The 17810-nt window shown below is 50.2% G+C and overlaps 1 protein-coding gene and 1 long non-coding RNA gene across 7 annotated transcripts in view; one reads left to right on the forward strand and one right to left on the reverse strand.

Annotated features, from left to right (window-relative positions):
* TRAM2 (translocation associated membrane protein 2) overlaps positions 1-17810 on the forward strand; it is a 69701-nt gene that overhangs the window by 13086 nt on the left and 38805 nt on the right. Inside the window, exon 1 of one of the 6 annotated variants that reach the window (XM_055571219.1) lies at positions 11002-11120. The exons of 3 other annotated variants lie outside the window; for them this stretch is intronic. The gene's annotated coding sequence lies outside the window, so the exon portion shown is untranslated. Of the gene's footprint in view, positions 1-11001; positions 11197-12333; positions 13100-17810 lie in introns of those variants that run through there. 2 more of the 6 variants (XM_055571221.1, XM_055571217.1) reach the window with 2 other exon arrangements.
* Positions 6900-9190, reverse strand: LOC129645806 (uncharacterized). The gene is made up of 2 exons (XR_008711501.1): positions 8702-9190; positions 6900-7099 (listed from the first exon to the last, which is right to left on the reverse strand). It is a non-coding gene; the product is annotated as an uncharacterized LOC129645806 (long non-coding RNA).

Raw genomic sequence — 17810 nt, forward strand, 5'->3', positions numbered from 1 at the left:
TGCATTGGCAGACAGATTCTTTACTGTTGAGTCACCAGGGAAGCTCAAATATTTATTGAGCCCCTGCTGATTGAAGGTGCCTGGGACCTGGAGATGATTGAGACTCATGTGGACTGCTCTGCCTCATGTGGAGGAGGGATAGGAAAACCAGTGGTCACAGTTCCTTGTGGCCATAGTTGTGAGGGGCTCTGTCTGAGCTCGATCGCTGGGGGGGCTTCTGCAGCTGGGGAGGGGGCCACGTTACCACCTCGTGCTGCAGGGCTTCCTGGCTTCCTGTTGGCTCCGTGCTGGTTTTCTCACCGCATCACTTCCTGGAGTGCTGGTGCCGCCTCTGCTCCTCGGAGCCCCAGGGAGGATTCAGGGATGTGCCTGTGTCAGAGCCAAGTGCTCAAGCCACATGGCTTGGGTGGGGGCAGGCGAGGGTGGGAGAAGGGCACTGCCACCCAAGCCAGCGCTCCACGGAACCCCCATCAACAGTTTGCCCAAATATAGTCTCCTTGCCCTTCTGCCCAGCGCGCTGAAGCTAAATAGACGGTCTTTCAGCTGTGATTAGTCCCAAGTGCCTTTGCTCCACTTTACTGCTAAAAAAAAAAAAAAGACCATGGTGACGTGGCCAAAGTCCCAGACGAGGGGCATGTGTAAAACCAAACAGATCGGAGAGGCCTGGCTCCAGGGCGCAATTGGTTCTGTGCATTTCCATGGAGACCTCCGGGAAGTGAAAGGCAGTCGTGGTGTTCTTGTGCGGGTTTATTGGGATGGTTCACTCCCAGGCTGTCCTTCTCCTGGAAAACAGACTGCTGGTGTGAGGCTCGGCTGCCCTTGCCATCTGGGTGGGCATCCCGTTTCCCAACGTCATGTTGCCAGGTCGTGCCGGGCTTGTAAATACCCCAGAGCATGTACAGCTTGGGAGTGCAGACGTTGCTTTCACACTGCCTGGTTCTTTACCGGCTCCTCCACTTCACTAATTTAGGATCCTCAACTGTGCCCCACACAAGCTCAGTAAAATGGGAATGAAAATAATTGTGCTTATCTCATTGAGTTTTTTGTGAGCTAATAGTGCATGTACATACAGCGTTTTCACAGAGCTTGATATCAAGGACTCCATCAGTGTTCATTATTCATGAATACTAATTAATTCTGTGACCCTCACAAGCCATCATCAGGCAGCTGCTTTTCTGTTGTCTCTCATTTTCATATATATTTATATATCATCCTGATGTATCCACACCACACCAGACACACCATTTGCTGCCTGGGCCACCAAGACTGCTAAGAAATGTGGAAATGGGGTACGTTTGCTGAGGTTTTCTCCTTGGTGGGCTCTGAGCCCCCAGCCCATGGTTCACTGGGCTCCCTCAAGTGATCAAGCCTCAGAATTACCTCTCACCTCTTCCCCTTCTCAAAGATCATATGACTTCAGACTACTGTCTCCTTCTCCCCCTAGAAAGAAAACTCTGTGGTCCAATGAAGTGGAGATCTGCTGCTTGAACTATGTTATACTATGGTGTGGCCTGTCATGAGCTTCTCAGGTGGTAATCTACCTGCCAGTGCAGGAGACCTGAGTTTTATCCCTGGGTCGGGAGGATGCCCTGGAGGGGGACATAGCAACCCACTCCAGTATCCTTGCCTCGAGAATCCCATTGATAGCTGTCCGTAGGGTCCCAAAGAGTCAGACACAACTTAGCGACTGAGCACCCATGCACAGCTCATCCATGCACAGCCCATCAGAGCGTTTTTAAAGATAATATGGTATTTGCATTTTACGAATTGCTTTTATTGAATGACTTTCTTTGCTGTTTGAATGCCACTCTTATAAACAGTTTCTTCGAGCCCTCCCGCTTAGCACAGTTGATTTAAGTTTTACTCTGTTTGCCCAGTGTACTTGAGAGCTTAGTCACGTCTGACTCTTTGGGACCCCATGGACTGTAACCTGCCAGGCTCCCCTGTCCATGAATACCGGAGTGGGTTGCCATTTCTTACTCCAGGGTATCTTCCTGACCCAGGGATCGAACTCGTGTCTCCTGTGTCTCTTGCATTGGCAGGCAGATTCTTTACGGGTGAGACACCTGGATGCTGTGGTTTTTCATGATTGTAATAGAAATGCACAGACCAAATTCCGACCTTTCCCCCAGGCAGTGGTATATCCAAATATTTTGAGATGTTAGCATTTTTAAAAGTTGAGGTTGTTTCTGAATGCCTGCCAGTAAGGGATTGGTTAGATCAGTTGAAAATGGTGACATAAATCTATATGCAATGTCACAGAAGGCTGTCCATAGCCTATGGGTGTGTGTTTCTTTTTAAATCAGGTTATAGAATGTAATGTTAGTGTGGTCCTCTCTAAAAACTTGGATTTGTTTTATTTTTATAAGAAGACAGTGGTAAGGGTAATTATCAAGATATAGTCGATGGTTTTGTTTTCTGTGTGTGGCACAACTGTAATTTAATTTTTTTCCATGCTTCTATCTATATTTTTTCAACGAAATATAGTTTTGGTAAGCAGAAAAGGCACATTAAGGCTGTTACCATTTTGGAGATGGAAAGATGGAAAGTTTGGATTGGTGCAGAGCCTGTTGCTTGGAGAACAGGAAAGCTGAATGGAGAGAGGAGAATGGGGAAGCACCTGGAGGTGGAGTGGGAATTTGGGTGTGTTGGGTGGGGGAGCTGGAGAGGGGGGTCCACGGAGCTGCCAGGGGATGCTGTAGATATAAGCTCGTGCCCTGGATCTTAGAGACGTCATTCCCACCTGCTGTAAATAAGAGTGTGCTTTTCTGAAGCCTTTTTTAAAGAAAATATTTATTGATTTGGCTACTCCAGATCTTTAGTTGTAGGGTGTGGGATCTAGTTCCCCTATCAGGGATTGAACCTGAGTCCCCAGCATTGGGAGTGTAGAGTCTTAGCCACTGGATCACCAGGGAAATCTTTCTGAAGCCTTTTGAAGAGAGGTTCAGAGGGTGAAACGGGGGTGTTTCAAGCCATTCAGAGAAGCGAATACAGACACCTCAGGAAAAACGCAAGTCAGGGTGGACCAGAAGTGGAAATGAAACTTCTCAGTTTCAGTTATTAACCGAGCAAGTCACATGAATGAAAGGGCCTGTGGTGAAAATTTAAGCTTTTAGAAACAGCAATTGAAAATTTCAAGTTAAATCCTAACACAGCAGGTCATCGTGGCCCAATGTGGGGCTGTGGAAACCGGCCACCCTGTCCACTTTGGGGTGACATCCACCCGCCTTGGTTTCCCGAGCACCTCCCTACCCTTCCAGGGCTGTAGCGGGTGAACAGGTGGTGGGGGCAGGGCTGGATGGTACTATCTCGGGGAGGGTTTCCGTGAAGGTATGGGTCTTGACTGCTTGAAGAATCTTTGGACCCACAGCGTCTTGCTCAATGCTAATAGCCTGGGGCTGCTGACTCCTCTTCCCTGCCCAGGTGTGTACCCACCTGCTGTTTGCGATGGTGGCTTTTGTGCATGCTCCTTCGCTCAATCGTGTCTGACTCTTTGTGACCCCATGGACTGTAGCCCACCAAGCTCCTCCGTCCATGGGATTTCCGGGCAAAAATACTGTGGCCCTTTCCTCCTCCGGGGTATTTTCCCAACCCAGGGCTCAAACCTGAGTCTCCTGTGTCTTCTGCATTGGCAGGCAGATTCTTGACCACTGAGCCACTGCATCAACACATTATTTGTTAAACCTGATGGTGTAGAGGGAAGAGTGGGAGAAGGGACAGCCTTGGGGCTTTCTGTGGTTTTCCATTGAAAAGATACACAGAAAGTGATAAGTGGCAAAGCAGCGGTAACAAATTGGAAGAAAAATGGCTGATGATGACTTCCTGAGTATGTGATGTGCCCAGCCTGTGCTGGATCTGGCCCTTCTGATTGCGCTGACCCTGTCAGCAGCTCTCTTCAGTACGTCCTGTTGTCTCTCCATGCACAGAGCACTCTAAGCAGCCCCATCAGAGTTGCTGAAGGCAGGATTCAGTACGTCCTGTTGTCTCTCCATGCACAGAGCACTCTAAGCAGCCCCATCAGAGTTGCTGAAGGCAGGACTGGGATTTAACATCTTTCTGAATTCGGAATCCAGGCTCTTCACTGCCGTGCTCCCCTGCATCTCAGGAAGGCCCGTAGGCAGCATGGGCTTCGGGGCGAGGCAAGGAAGCAGTGTGGGCACGGACTGCAGGAGGGGGAGTCTGGGGAAGGGGCGGCCAGAGCTGGCCCTCGAAGGGAAATTGAGGCAGAAACACAAATGGAAGGCAGAACGGAGGGCTGATCTTCCAGGCAAGAGAAGTCGCGCAGAGAACTGAAGGGAGCCGTTAATAGATGAAGTGCTGCAGAAGTTTCTAGGCTGAGTAGGCTGGGGAAATGATAGGCTAAACAGGTTTCTTTGCTGCAGGACTTATCAGAGCCTTTAATGGAGCATAATGAGTCTTGTATACCTGCTCCCCAAACATTTGTTGGCCTTGGAGAGTATTTCATGGAGTGATATTCTAGAACATTCTTTAGGGTATCCAGGGCTATTGTACTGAGTTTGGGGAGTTGTGGTAATCAAGGGCGGAGAGGGAAGGAGGTTCAGGAATGTCAGATGGAAGGGTTAGACGTTTTCCTGTAAGCAGTGGGGAGCTTGGAAGAGCGTGGCTGTTCTAGCTAGGATGGCCAGAGAAGAGGAAGAAGACTGAGTCCTGAGGCAGAGACTCCAGTTAAACCCTCTTCTGTAGGCTGGTGAGAGATGAGGGTGTGAGCAGAAATAATGGATTTAATTACATAGTAAAGCCAACAGGTGACTGTAAAGGCCAGTGGGAGTCCTTGACTGCATCCTGGGACATGGGCAGATATGGGCATGTCTCTTGGGTATCAGCTTTTGAAATAAAGATGCGTAGTGTGAGTTTTGGCATGCCAAATGGGGTCAGTGGCGTGCTGTTTAGGCAAAGATGCAGCAACGTCCCCCAGGAGAAAGAGCTGAGTAGGAAAAGTAGATTTGAATGTCACTGGCTTCGAGGTGGCCACTGGGGCAGGATTTCTAAAGGACCAACAAGGGCCAAGCCTTGAACCCTGAACCTGGGGGTGAGCCGCTGTCCTGGCAGCATCTGTGTGTGGAGGAATCTGAGGGAGCAAAGGGACTGCAGGGAAAAACCCTTTGGAAGAGGTGACTCCCCAGGCCTTGTGGGCGGTGGCTTGTAGCCTGAGGCTCCACAGCTGCTTTGTGGCTGAGCTTCTAAGAACAGTCCGCCGCGTCCTCTGGGTGCTGTTTTCCTTGTGTTCTGCAGGACTGCCTGCTTTTTCTGCTTAGTGATAAATATCACGTCAGGGTTAGATATTTACTGGTGCTTCACGGAGGGCTGCTTCCCTGGGTCGGGAACATCCCCCGGAGGAGGGCACTGCAACCTGCTCCAGTATTCTTGCCTGGAGAATCCCATGGCCAGAGGAGCCTGGCGGGCCACAGTCTGTGGGTTTGCAAAGGATCGGACACGGCTGAGCACGCATGCACACAGGAGGGCTGCAGGCAGCTTCCTGTCAGCTGTGTCCCCCGGTGCCCCCCAGGACTTTGGACTTGGGTCACTTCTTGTCCCCCGCACCCTCTGTCAGGCGGCTGAAGGTCATGAGGGTCTTGTGGTCCCACCCAGCAGTCCATCTCCTCTGAATCCTTGCCTTCTGGACTTCACCTGGGGGAGCCTGAAGTCTCCGTATTTGAGGCTGGGGCCCGGTGTGGCCCGGGGCCTGCTTGACAGCACGTGGCTTGGGTTTCCGTGTTAACGTTCCCAAATTGGGATCACAGAGGATCGAGTGTCATGCTGGCTGGTCGTGCCGAGCCTTCTGGAGCAGCCAGCTGCAGAACTTTCAAAAGGCCGCGTGTAACTTGCTCAGGAGATGTGGAAGGGGTGGGGGGACCGAGATGGGGACAAAGAAGCCAGTTTGTGAAAGAGAAAAAATAAATGAGCATAACAGCCCTGGGCCATTGGGTGGGGCGCAGCAGGACACTTGGGCACTGTGCAACCCCTTTCCTCTTCCCTTCGGATTTTTCCCCTTCCACAGCCGCCTTTAGTCAGCGCCTTAGTGACCCCTGCAGACCCCCTCTGGGTAAATACAGCCCCTGCCTCTCACCCCCCCACTCATTATGCATTCCTTTAATCCGGCCCATCTCCAGGTTGCCAGCTGGCAGAGACTCAGCGGATTCCAAACCCCAGCTGGTGCCGGAGTGTTTACACGGGGAAGCTTGGCAGACAGCTTGCCCCCAGGCTGCTCAGCTGGAGGAAAAGGTGGAAGGACGTCCCGGAGCTGAGGCCCGGTTTGTCTGCAGGCTCTCCCTTCCCCGCCACCTACCAGACCTCCTCTGTCCCTGAAAAGGAAAAGGGAAAAAATCCCCCCATGTCTGAGGAGGTGCTGGGCTGGGGTCTCCCTGGCTTACCCCTTCCACCCACTTGGAGCCTAAACAGGCTGAGAGCCTTTCATTTGCCTGCTGGAGCAGATGAGATTATTATTTCAAAGCTGTTATTTGTCAGTATAAAGTCAGTCTCCAGAGTGGATGTGACTTTCCAAAATCAGGGCTGGAAGCTCTGTGATCAAATATTCCTGAAGCCAAGCCTGGGGTTCCCTTCTGCAGCCCGAGGGCAGTGGTGTCCTAGGAAAAGGCCCCTGAACACGCAGGTTGCTGGTCTGAAGCAGGGGCTTGTGTTGTCGAGAGTGTGTGAGAAGCCAGTCCCAAGGCATCTTGCCCAAGGGAAGTGGTTTCTGCTGGTTGTCAGCATTGCTGGTCATCGCAACTCGGAGCAGCCGTCTGTCCGCCTTCCCGCTAGTTTCCTGGTTAATGCTCCCAGCATACACGGATGGGAGAGGATTCGGCTGATGTGATGTGCCCTGTTGCCAGCAGTTGTATTGATGAGGTTAATTATTGTCACGTGGTATTAGTAGTAAGCCTTTTATTTGAAGAGCATAACAGTTTCAATCCAGGTCCCGGTGGAAACAGATGAGATGATTGAAGGTGCTGTTAACAGGTGGAGACAGATAGGATGAGGGGAAATGGACAAGACATGGTAAACCGCCCCAGGGCTTTCGATCTTGGAAGGTGGCCCCAAATCTGAAGACACGGAGGATGGAGCCGGTGCAGAACTTGTGCTGTGAGGGAGAGAGGGAGGAAGAGGGAGAGGTGGTGGGTGAGTGAGCTGTGGCTGAAGGAGGGGGCTGGACCTTTGGTATGTGATCGAGTCACTGCCTCGTCACCCAGCAGGGAGGGCGCCAGGTAGTGGCACCTCCTGGGGTCCTCTCACCTCCTGTGGAATCAGATGAAGCCAGGGCTCCAAGAAGCCCATTGATGCACTCGGTAAAGGTCATCACGCCCTCTGCCCTGGGCCCCAGGGCAGGATGGAGACTCAGCCAGACCAGTAGCACTTGCACATTCTCTTCTATCTCCTGTTTTGAATCCTGCCTCCTTTATGCCCGCGGGCAGTCGGAAAGGGGGGCAAAGGGATACCGGTACTCCTGAAATACTGCAAACTCTGATGACAGCCTTTTGGGGCAGATGTTTCCTGATTGCAATAATTCAAATCCTGGAACACGTTTACTGTAAGCTACTGACTACCCTGATTGATCTCTGGGGAGACCAGGATCGCCCTGGCTCCTGAACCAGTTCAGATAATGCTCAGGTACCACTTCAACCCATTTCCTTCTCTGCCAATGCTCTGCACCCTCGGCCTTCTGGGACCAAGAAGAGGTTCCAGTGGAACGTATATAGGATTCTTATCATGTGTCCAGTTACCACTGGTCTTGGAACATCGGTATCCAACAGGAAATTACTTCCCTGATGGTTTCACGTGGAGAAGCTCAGACTCACTAGACCATTAAATAACTGATAAAATTTAATTGGCAAACAAATGCAGGATGGTCTGTCAAGTTTTGTGTCTGGAAGTAGAGTTCGGATTTTTATGTGACAGTTTTGCCTCCCTAATTGAGGGAAGCAATTACTTTTTCATCTGTGCTTGGCTCTTTGGGGAAGCAAGATGTTGAAATGCCCATGATGCAGGAATGGACAGCATCCCATGGATGAATTCAGTAGGCCAAAAGTCTACTTTGGAGCCAGGTTGCTTTTAGAATGAATGAATGAATGCTAGAATGAATGAATGAATACTTGAATGAATGAATGCAAACTTTAAGGGGTCTGAGGGCCAGATTTCCCTTCCTTTTCTTGTTTTTAGACTAGCTTGTTTGAAATACATGGGATTCAGCTGATCTGAATTGACCCACATAGTAGATGCCCCCCAAAGTTGCCCTACACAGTAGATGCCCCCCAAAGTTGCCTGATGCAGTAGATGCCCCCAAAGTTGCCCCACACAGATGCCCTCCAAAGTTGCCCCACACAGTAGATGCCCCCCAAAGTTGCCCTACACAGTAGATGCCCCCCAAAGTTGCCCGACACAGTAGATGCTCCCAAAGTTGCCCCACACAGTAGATGCCCCCAAAGTTGCCTGACACAGTAGATACCCCCCAAAGCCGCCCCACACAGTAGATCCCCCAAAGTTGTCCCACACAGTAGATCCCCCAAAGCCGCCCCACACAGTAGATCCACCTCCCCGCCCTGCCCCACCAAAGCCCCCCTGGTGCACTGAGCTGGCTGGCTCCATCTGGGTCCTCTGCACTGTCTCAGCACAGTTGTGTCTCTTCTCACCCTCGCCCCTCCCCTCTACTTATCCACAATCTGTACATCTTTCTGGCCGAGCTCACCCCTCCCAGGAGTCTTCCCCAAGGAGATCCATACGCTCCAAGCCCAGAGCACTTGCTGATATTTAAGGAGTCGCTCCTTTGTACCAAGGACCCTCAGGGTGCAAAGATGAATAAAGCCACAGTCTCTGCCCCAGATAGAAGGACCCCCACTTGTTCTTTGTCTCGTCATGTCCTGATTCACGGCATCTTTTCTTGTCTCACAAATAACTCTTCGCGCAAGAGAGTCTCCATCGTTAGTTTTCAGGCTCACTGTTCAGGGGTGCATGTGGCTAAGAGTCCACATGTCATAGTCTGATGGATCTGGGGTTCCAGTCCCACTTCTGGGGCTTACTAGTCATGTGCCTCTGGGCAACCCTCCTAAGCTTTTTGAGCCTCACTTGTTCTGTATAATAGGGCTTGTGGGAGGGTTAAATGAGGTAATTTCTGTTAAGTGTTTACAGCGATTCCTGGCACATGGTAGGAACATAGTAAGTAATAGTAGAGGCAGTGTTCGTAGCAGTAGGAGTTTCTACAACAGAAGGTTAAATGGGGTGATCCTGTTTGCTGTTTACCACAGGGCCCAGCATTTAATGAGATCTCACACATTCATTGTTGTTCCTTACAGGCTGTTGAGGGTTACGTGAGGTAATCACGTAAAACGCCTCAACCTGGCCCAGCTGGCAGTAAGTGTTCAGTAAAGCGCAGTTTTACCACTGCTGAAATTAAGGATTTGCACTGGATTGACAGGCTGTAGCTTCTGGTTTGGGTCTGAGCCTTTGAGGGAAGGAAGTGGGTCTTAGAAATTTGTGTGTCTCCAGTAGCATTGTGCCTTGCACAGAGCATGCCCTCAGTAAACATTTTGTGATTGATAGGTTGATTTTATATTTTTAGAAGTTTTACATGTTCTTTAACTTTTCAGATTTTTCAGTTCTAAGCAGAGGTATGTTTCTGGGGAGAGTGTCTTTCTTACCAGCCTGTTTTACATGCATGCGCACACACATACGCACTTCTCTTGCTTTCCTTGACCCAGCTGTTAGAAAACTTGGTGTGGCCACTATAAGATCCAGGAGAAGGCCCCAGAATCCCGCCTGCGGCTGTGGTGGAGAAGGCGGACCCCGGCCTCAGCCGGCCCTTATATAACTGCGTGTCTGAGGGTTCTGATTCCGAGCCCCATCACTCCGACCAGAGACAGTGAAGGCTGCTGGAATGATGGGAAGTCGGAGGCCTCCTGGTGGTCCTCTGGCCAGCACCCTAACAATTCCCCTGAACAGCTGTCAGGCAGAACAGCTGTCCTCCTGTGAGTCCATCCAGGCGGCCCTGCCTCTCCCTCTCGGGCCGCGACTGAAGGTGAACTGATGGCCTCGGAGGTGGCCGCGCGGTGCTGGGCCCACGCGGTGCTGGGCCAGGGGAAGCGACGGACAGGCCAGAAGGTTTCCCAGCCCTGTTGAGCGTGATGGTGCAGGGCTGTTGTTATAATTTTGGTTTTGCTCCCCCACCACATCCTCCCCAGTCCTCTTGACTTCCTGTTTCCCCCTCGAATTACATCAGTTCAAGGCATACTGAATGAGCATCTTCTCGGATCTGAACAAGTGTCAGAACTTCAGAGGCATCAGCAATCTTGTGGAGCTGCCCATGGCCAGTGCTCCCTCAGCCACCCCTCGTCTGTGGTCCTGTATCTCATTTCCTCAAGAGATCCCCTCTGAGTAGATGTATTCCTTCCAGCTCCCCCGTTTTCTGCATATCCAGTCACTTCACCTCCCGTAGATTTTCTCCTCACCACGCGGAGGTTTGAGAACTCTTCCATCCCTCCCTGACCTCCTGGCCAGGTCCAGATCTGTCTCCCCTTCTCTCTACGTTTCACGCTCATCTCATGCGCCAGCTTCTGCCACCTCCTTTTCTGCAACATTTTACTCAGCAAATAATGAGTTTATGATCTTCCCGTCCCCAAATCAGATAGACTATTCATGCACTCATTCTTTCAGCAAATATTTATTGGGGTCCTAGTGTGTACTGAGCACTGTTCCAGCTGCTCTGGATCCATCAGAAGAAAAAAAGTTAAGACCACTGCCCTCTGCAGCAAGAATCTCCATCCCAGGCTGGCTGGTCCTCCCTGGAGCCCAGACTCCTCCAGACTCCTCCCCTGGCTGCTGTTCCTTCTGCCTCTCTTGTGGGTCCTTCTCAGCCCCCTCCCTTTCCCTCCCCCTCCCGGCCCTGGACCACAGCTGCCTTCTCTCTCAGTTGATGATCCCACCACCCTCCCAGCATTCTGCATTACCATTCTAACCCCAAGCACATCTTACTGAAGTTATATGTTTCACCGTCCATCTCCTGAACCAGACGGGAACATCGCTGTTGGATACTCCATCTGAATTCACTGTGTCATCGAATCTTCTGAAAACGACCCACGCTGCCTGTGTTTGTGGCCATTACTTTCGTCCAGGTCTGCGTTACCCTTCCTTCCAAACTGGTTTCCTGCCCCCCAGCCTTCCCCAGCCCCTCCTCTGCGCCCCGAGCAGGTATGCTCTCAGCAGTGGAAACCTCAGTGTGTTCTCCCCTGCTTAAAGCCTCCCACAGGGAGCAAAAAGTCCAGTTTTTATACCCACCATAGAGGGTCCTTCATGGGACTTGGTTCTTGCCAGCCTTCCAGCTTCATCACTTTCCACATACAGGCCATTCATTTCCCCAGAGTCATATTTCTCTGGTGTCTCTGAGAGCGTGCAACCTGCTTCCTGCCTGCCTTTGGCCTGTCCATCCCTTCAGTTCTTCACGGCAGGCAGAGCCCCCGTCTAGTCTCCAGAGCTGCTGTGTGTACCCTCTGATAATGACGAGGTTGTGTTGTAAGCTTTTCCACGTATATCTGGCTTTATCTGGCTGGGCTCCAGGTTTGGGAAGTGCCTTTCCCGCCTGGGATGGTGTTTGGGGTAGGGGTATTCTTGTGTCTGGGAGTTGAGGGGGCAAAGCTTAGGTGGGGTGGGGTACCTGTGGTGTCCTGGGATCCAGGAGGGGGCCTGATTCCTTTGTAGGCACTAAGGAGTCACAGAGGACTGTGGAGTGGGCCTGTGGTGTTCTCAGGAAGGCTGATCTTGGTCTTTCCCAGTGCAGTCTGGGAAGAGGGTGAGACCGCACTCAGGCTAGCTCCTTGACCTGCCCTCTGCAGGCCATGGCCTGGGCTCCTGCCTTAGAGGGGGCAGAGCAGTGGCTGAAGCACTGTCCCCCGTCGAGGCCTTGGCAGCGAAGCCCCCCCCGCCCCCCCGCCTTTGTGTGTGCCTGTCTGTCTGCATCCTCCCCTCCTCCACCTTTGCTGTGTGGTTGATTGCTCTACGTGGAGTTCATCCGAGCTTTTCAGCCAAAGCTTAAGGTCACTGGTGTCCCCAGCGGTTCCTGTTCCTTCTTATGTCCCTCTGAAATAGAGTTGCCCAGTTTCGCCCCTGGCCCTTGCTCCAAGGCCTGGATTCACCAGCAGGTGGTCGGGGGTTTGCACACTGGATGTTGGATGAGGGTGCCTGCTGCCGCCTGTCTGCCTCTGAGGACCCAACCTGAGTTCAGCCTCAGTCCAACCTTTCCCTCTGAGGTGTGGTTTTCTTCCTGGGCCGCCTTCACCTGTGTGAGGTCACAGGCAGCCTCCTGGGTTGCTGAGAGACTGTGAAGGAAGCTGGCCTCCTCAGCAGAGAAAAAGCACCACACATTTTTAGATCTCATTTAAAATACTGCTTTGAATTAGTAAAGTGAGATTTTGCACTAACATGCATTGCTTAATCTGAGAGTGTGTGTGTGTGTGTGTGAGAGAGAGAGAGTATCTTGGCATATAGCTTGTAACCTAGATATTAGTGTTTGCCTGGGCTCTGTTTATTCATTTTAGGGTTACAGAGGGACTCTTGTGGCAGTGTGGGCACCTCAAGTGGTGCCTTGGGGGTTAGAATTGTGTATTCCGTCTGTCTGTAGGACATTTTTCTGGGAACTCTTGCCTTTCATGTTATTTTCCTTCTCCACTTTGAAGACGATTTGGAACATCCCCCTGTGAATATTATTTGCAGACAAGGGATGTTTGAGTGCCTGGTGTTTTTCATTCACCTTGATGGCCTTGATTTAATTCACCTGAACCAAGTCATCATCCATGAAGTTCTCTCAGGTGCCCTCCTGCGGGTGGTCTTCGGCAGGCCTTCCTGGACTCGTGCTGGGTAGACTGGGGGCCGCCCAGGGCAGGGTATAGTGCATGCGCAGTGAGCGCGGGAGAGCGGAGGTTCAGAGGTGCGATGCGCAGAGCAGAGCTCAGGCCTCGAGTGTGGAGGGTAAGGTGTTGCCTGCAGTTAGGTGGCACCCCAGGGGACCCGCCGAACCCGCCCTTCACTCCTCAGGTGTGTGTGCAGAGACCAGGACGACAGACAACGCACATCCTCAATTGCAGAGGAACGGCTGAATGTAAGAGCTCACTGATTTGCCTTTTTGCCCTCTGTTCGCTCAGTTCGCGTGTGGGCGGAGGTGGACAGCCTGAGTCAGGGCCTCTCTTCGCGGCTCGACTGGAGCCCAAGAGGAATCTGAAGGTTCCCACGGGAATCAGGCCTGGTCTGCAGCCCCGGAGAAGCTTCATCGCTCTCCCCAGTTCTCTTCTCTAGCAAGCTCCGCTCCCCACGCCTGGCTGACGTTTTTAAGTAGGAAACTTTCCAGACGGTGGAAAATCATTTAAAAGGGTGGCCTTCGACTCTGGTCTACCCCGTTCTTTCCTTCCTTCATTGTAAACAAGCAAATGAAGGCAGATCCACCTGGGCCTCGCCTGGTTCCTCCCCACCCCGCCCCCCAATAATCCTTCCACTTCCTCCAAACAGGAGGAAATGCCACGAGCTCCTTGGGTCCGATTCTCGCTGGCAGCCACTGGTGATGATGGCCAGTGAGTAGTGACTGGCTGCCGCAGACACATGTGGCTTCAGAATTGCCCCCTCCCTGTGTGTCCCGCCTTATGGAGCTAAAGCTTCTCTAGAAACTGCAGTTTGGTGGGCGTTGTGATATATTGGTGCCACAGTTCCTTTTCTGCAATCAAGTCTAAGATGTTACTTAATCCCCAAAAAATCACTTGGAGCCTAAAATTCTACACTCCACAATCCTTTCTTTTTTCTGTGTTGATTTTTATTTTAAAGATGATACTGCATCTGAACAAGTAGCTTTTGCTCATAAAAATAGTTTGTTTTCACTCATGTATGTGCTCTGGGAATATCCACAGAGAATCTGAACTCTGCCATATCCTGCAAGAGAAGCGCATTTTAAGAGCATTGACATGCTAGAAAGGTATTCTGTGTACACACTTCCTTATTTTGTTATTTTTAAATTTTGAATGACTAAGTGCTGCTTTGAGTGTCCTGGGTGGCTCAGAGGTAAAGAATCTTCCTGCCAGTGCAGGAGACTCAGGGTCAGACCCTTGGTTGGAAAGATCCCCTGGAGAAGGAAATGGCAACCCACTCCTGTATTCTTGCCTGGAGAATCCCATGGACAGAGGAAACCTGGTGGGCTACAGTCCACTGGGTCCCAAAAGAGTTGGACACAACTGAGTGACTAAACAAGAACAACAAGGCTCTTCTTTATTTTTATATAGTTTTTAGCTTCTGTGGGGAATGGTTTCTGAGTATGCTGACCCACCCAAATAAGGGGAGAGCTGCTGAGGATGAAGGGGAGGTGAAGTATGTAATCAACTAAGAGTATTTAAAATATTGGCTCAGGGCTCTTTGTGGGAGGGAGCAGATGAGAGTGTGTATATATTAAGGCCTCCAGAGAAGAAATATACATGGGATGTAGGTATTTTATCTAAGGCTGTCTGTAAGGCACATAGTGGGTCGAATTCCTTCTATACAAGCATAGGTTGCATAAACATGCAGTCTTAAGGTTATCAGTCAGTTGTGGCTGTAAAAGCAGTGCAAAGAGCTGACTTTAGACCACCTCCTGTGTTTTAGTACTGGATTAACCTCAAATTCAGTTTTCATATGTATCTTTTTTTTTTTTTTCCTGTTTTTGATTAGCTCATCTTGGGAATTCCCTTGCTGTCCTGTGGTTAGAACTCCGTTCTTTCACTGCCAAGGGCCAGGGTTCAATCACTGGTCAGAGAAGTAAGATCCTGTAAGCCGCTCAGCATGGCCAAAAAAATTAAAAGCTCAACTTCAGAATTTTAGAAACTGTTTAAGTGGCCCTTTCTAAATTCCTCTTGATTCCAATATAATATAGTTTAGACCTTGGAATCAATGAATGTTCTAAAGCCCCTGCTATCATTGTATCATGGTTGCTCTGATGATGGGTTTTTCTCATAAATATACAGCGTCATTTTTTTCATTTGATATAGGACTATGATCATGACTGTTAACAGAGTCTTTTCAGCACAATGAACACAGGTTTGTAGAGAATCTGTTGTGTGTGTTTGAGTAGTTTTGCCTTGTTCTTACATCAAGGCAGTTTTTCAGGTGAAAAAACGGAATCTCCAGGTGTTTATAAAAGCCACACGGAAGGTACCATCAGCAACCTGCCCCTGACTGCAGGCACTCGGCCCTCCCTGCCAGCCCCTGCTTATCCAGATGGAAACGTTCAGAAAGCAAGTGTGAAAATCATCTTTGTCTCAGCTGTATCTGCCTTTATTGAGTGGCAGAGGGGCTTCAAACCTCCTTCACTGAGTCCCAGCCATATTACAGTGCATGTAGGTGACCAGCCGGAGAAGGCGATGGCACCCCACTCCAGTACTCTTGCCTGGAAAATCCCAGGGACGGAGGAGCCTGGTAGGCTGCAATCCATGGGGTCGCTGAGGGTCGGACACGACTGAGCAACTTCACTTTCACTTTTCATTTTCATGCATTGGAGAAGGAAATGGCAACCCACTCCAGTGTTCTTGCCTGGAGAATCCCAGGGACGGGGGAGCCTGGTGGGCTGCCTTCTATGGGGTCACACAGAGTCGGACACGACTGAAGCGACTTAGCAGCAGCAGTAGCAGATGACCAGCTGGACTCAATGAAGCCAACACTCCAGGAGAGAAAGGCTAAAAGACTCATTAAAAACACTCACCAGTTGAGCATGACGTATTTACTTTTTCTTACAGTTTAAAACTGAAATATAGTTGATGTACAATATCATATAACTTATAGGTGTACAATATACTGATACACAATTTTAAATGTTATAGTTATTATAAAATATTGGCTATATCCCCCATGTTGTACACTGTATACCTGTAGCTTATTTTATACATAACTGTACCTCTTAATCCCCTACTCCTATATTGCCCCTCCCCCCACCTACTGGTAACCACTAGTTTGCTCTCTGTATCGGTGAGGGGTGTGAGTTTTAAATGTTTTTCTGACTGAAATTTTTCTGTGCACCACCTGGGCAGGAAGATGCAAGAGCAGTTTTGGGAAATTCTAAGTGGAGATCATGTGGCTTCGGAGAGCAGGCTGGGGCACGACAGGGGGATAGGTCACTTGGCTCACTTGTGCTCCTGAGGAGCTGGGTGTGAGCATCCCTCCCCAGAGGTTCCATCGGCTGCATGGACTGCGGTTCAGCCCCTGGGTGGGTGAGCTTCGTTTGGAGCAGGACCCCTCCCATCTCCTGTCCTTGGTGGTGAGTCCTGCTGTGCAGCCCCATTCAAGGACCAGTGTGTGGATATGGCCACGAAATAAACAATAAACCAAACCGAAGGTCAAATACTGCTTACCTGGAAAGCCAGGAGACTGCCTTCGTTGCATCTCTCCTCTCTTATCTCTGCTGTCCAGACATCAGCTTGCAGTGAAGGAGAGCAGACTGGGGCATTGGCAAGCCCAGGTGTATGTGGTACATAGGCATGGCAGGTTGACCCAAGAGGTCTTGTTTTCTTGCTGTTGGTTACAGGTGACACCTGGGCCTTATCTTCTCATGATGCAGATGCAGTAGTAGATTTTACACTCTCAGCAAGCTGTCAGCATGAAGCTGTTTTTTAAATTTGTGTGTGTGTGTTTGGCTTGCTGGGTGTTTCTTAGTGTGCAGGATTTTCTCTGGTTGTGGTCCTCTGGCTTCTCATTGCAGTGGCTTCTCCTGGGGTGGAGCGCGGGCTCTAGACTTCAGTAGTTGCGGCTCCCAGGCTCTAGAGCGCAGGATCAGTAGTTGTGGTGCATGGGGTTAGTTGCTCGGAAGCATGTGGGATCTTCCCGGACCAGGAATCAAACCTGTGTCTTCTGCATTGGCAGGCGGATTCTTTATCACTGAGCCACCAAGGTAGGCCAAGGCTATGTTTTTAGCATTAATGGTAAGTGGAACCAGGAAATAACTTTTTGGAGCTGAAGGTGGAGAGAGGATCTTTAAGGACATGCGTTCTGATACCTAATCCTTTCTATGCTTATCTGTAAAATGGGAATATTATGAGGATCTGCCTCACAGGGTAGTTGTGAGAATTACAGGAAATAATTTCTGTGAAGCCCTTAGAAACATGCATTGCACTGAGTAAGCCCTAACATTCACCACCATTGTTGTTCATGGATGAAAAAACTGGGGTCCAGAGAGGTGAAATGCCTTGCCTGAGGTCGGTCACCCACACCCACAGCAGGACTGGTACTGGAGTCCGTCTATTATGCTTTGCTGGAGGCAGCTGTTTTACTGGCATCCTTGGTCTCAGTTGCAACTGAGAGCTCAGATTCATGTGCCCCTAATAGAACACGGCATGTGCAACAGTTTGGGTTCTGTTACGGCTGCACAAGCACGCTCAATGTCACTGCCTTTGTGCTTGATGCCCTGTTTGAGTTAAAAGTTCAGTGAAGCTTCCTGTGTGTGTGTGGTGGCCCCTCCTACATAATTTAGTATTCTTCTTTATATTAGCATATTAGCACGTTTGCACTTTCACCCACTGAGCCTGGCATTTAAAATGCTATTAAGCTCGATAATGTTTCCTATAAACAACCTTAGAAGGATGGGAAATAAATGGAATGACATTTTTAGTAGGTTCCTGTTTCTTAGCCCTCTGTGTTAACGAACCCAGCCAGTGCTGGCAGGCGGGTGTTTGTTGTTTCATCCTTGGTCTGAAGTTGGGAGAAGTTTGGAGTGAACCTTTGGGGTGCCAGAAGACCTCAGAAGTTTCTTGTGCTGGAAAAGTAGAGCTGCCTTTTTTGTGTGCTGGAAAAGTAGAGTTGCTTTTGGA

Source organism: Bubalus kerabau, chromosome 3 (genome assembly GCF_029407905.1).
Source record: "Bubalus kerabau isolate K-KA32 ecotype Philippines breed swamp buffalo chromosome 3, PCC_UOA_SB_1v2, whole genome shotgun sequence".
Classification (NCBI taxonomy): Eukaryota; Metazoa; Chordata; class Mammalia; order Artiodactyla; family Bovidae; genus Bubalus; species Bubalus kerabau.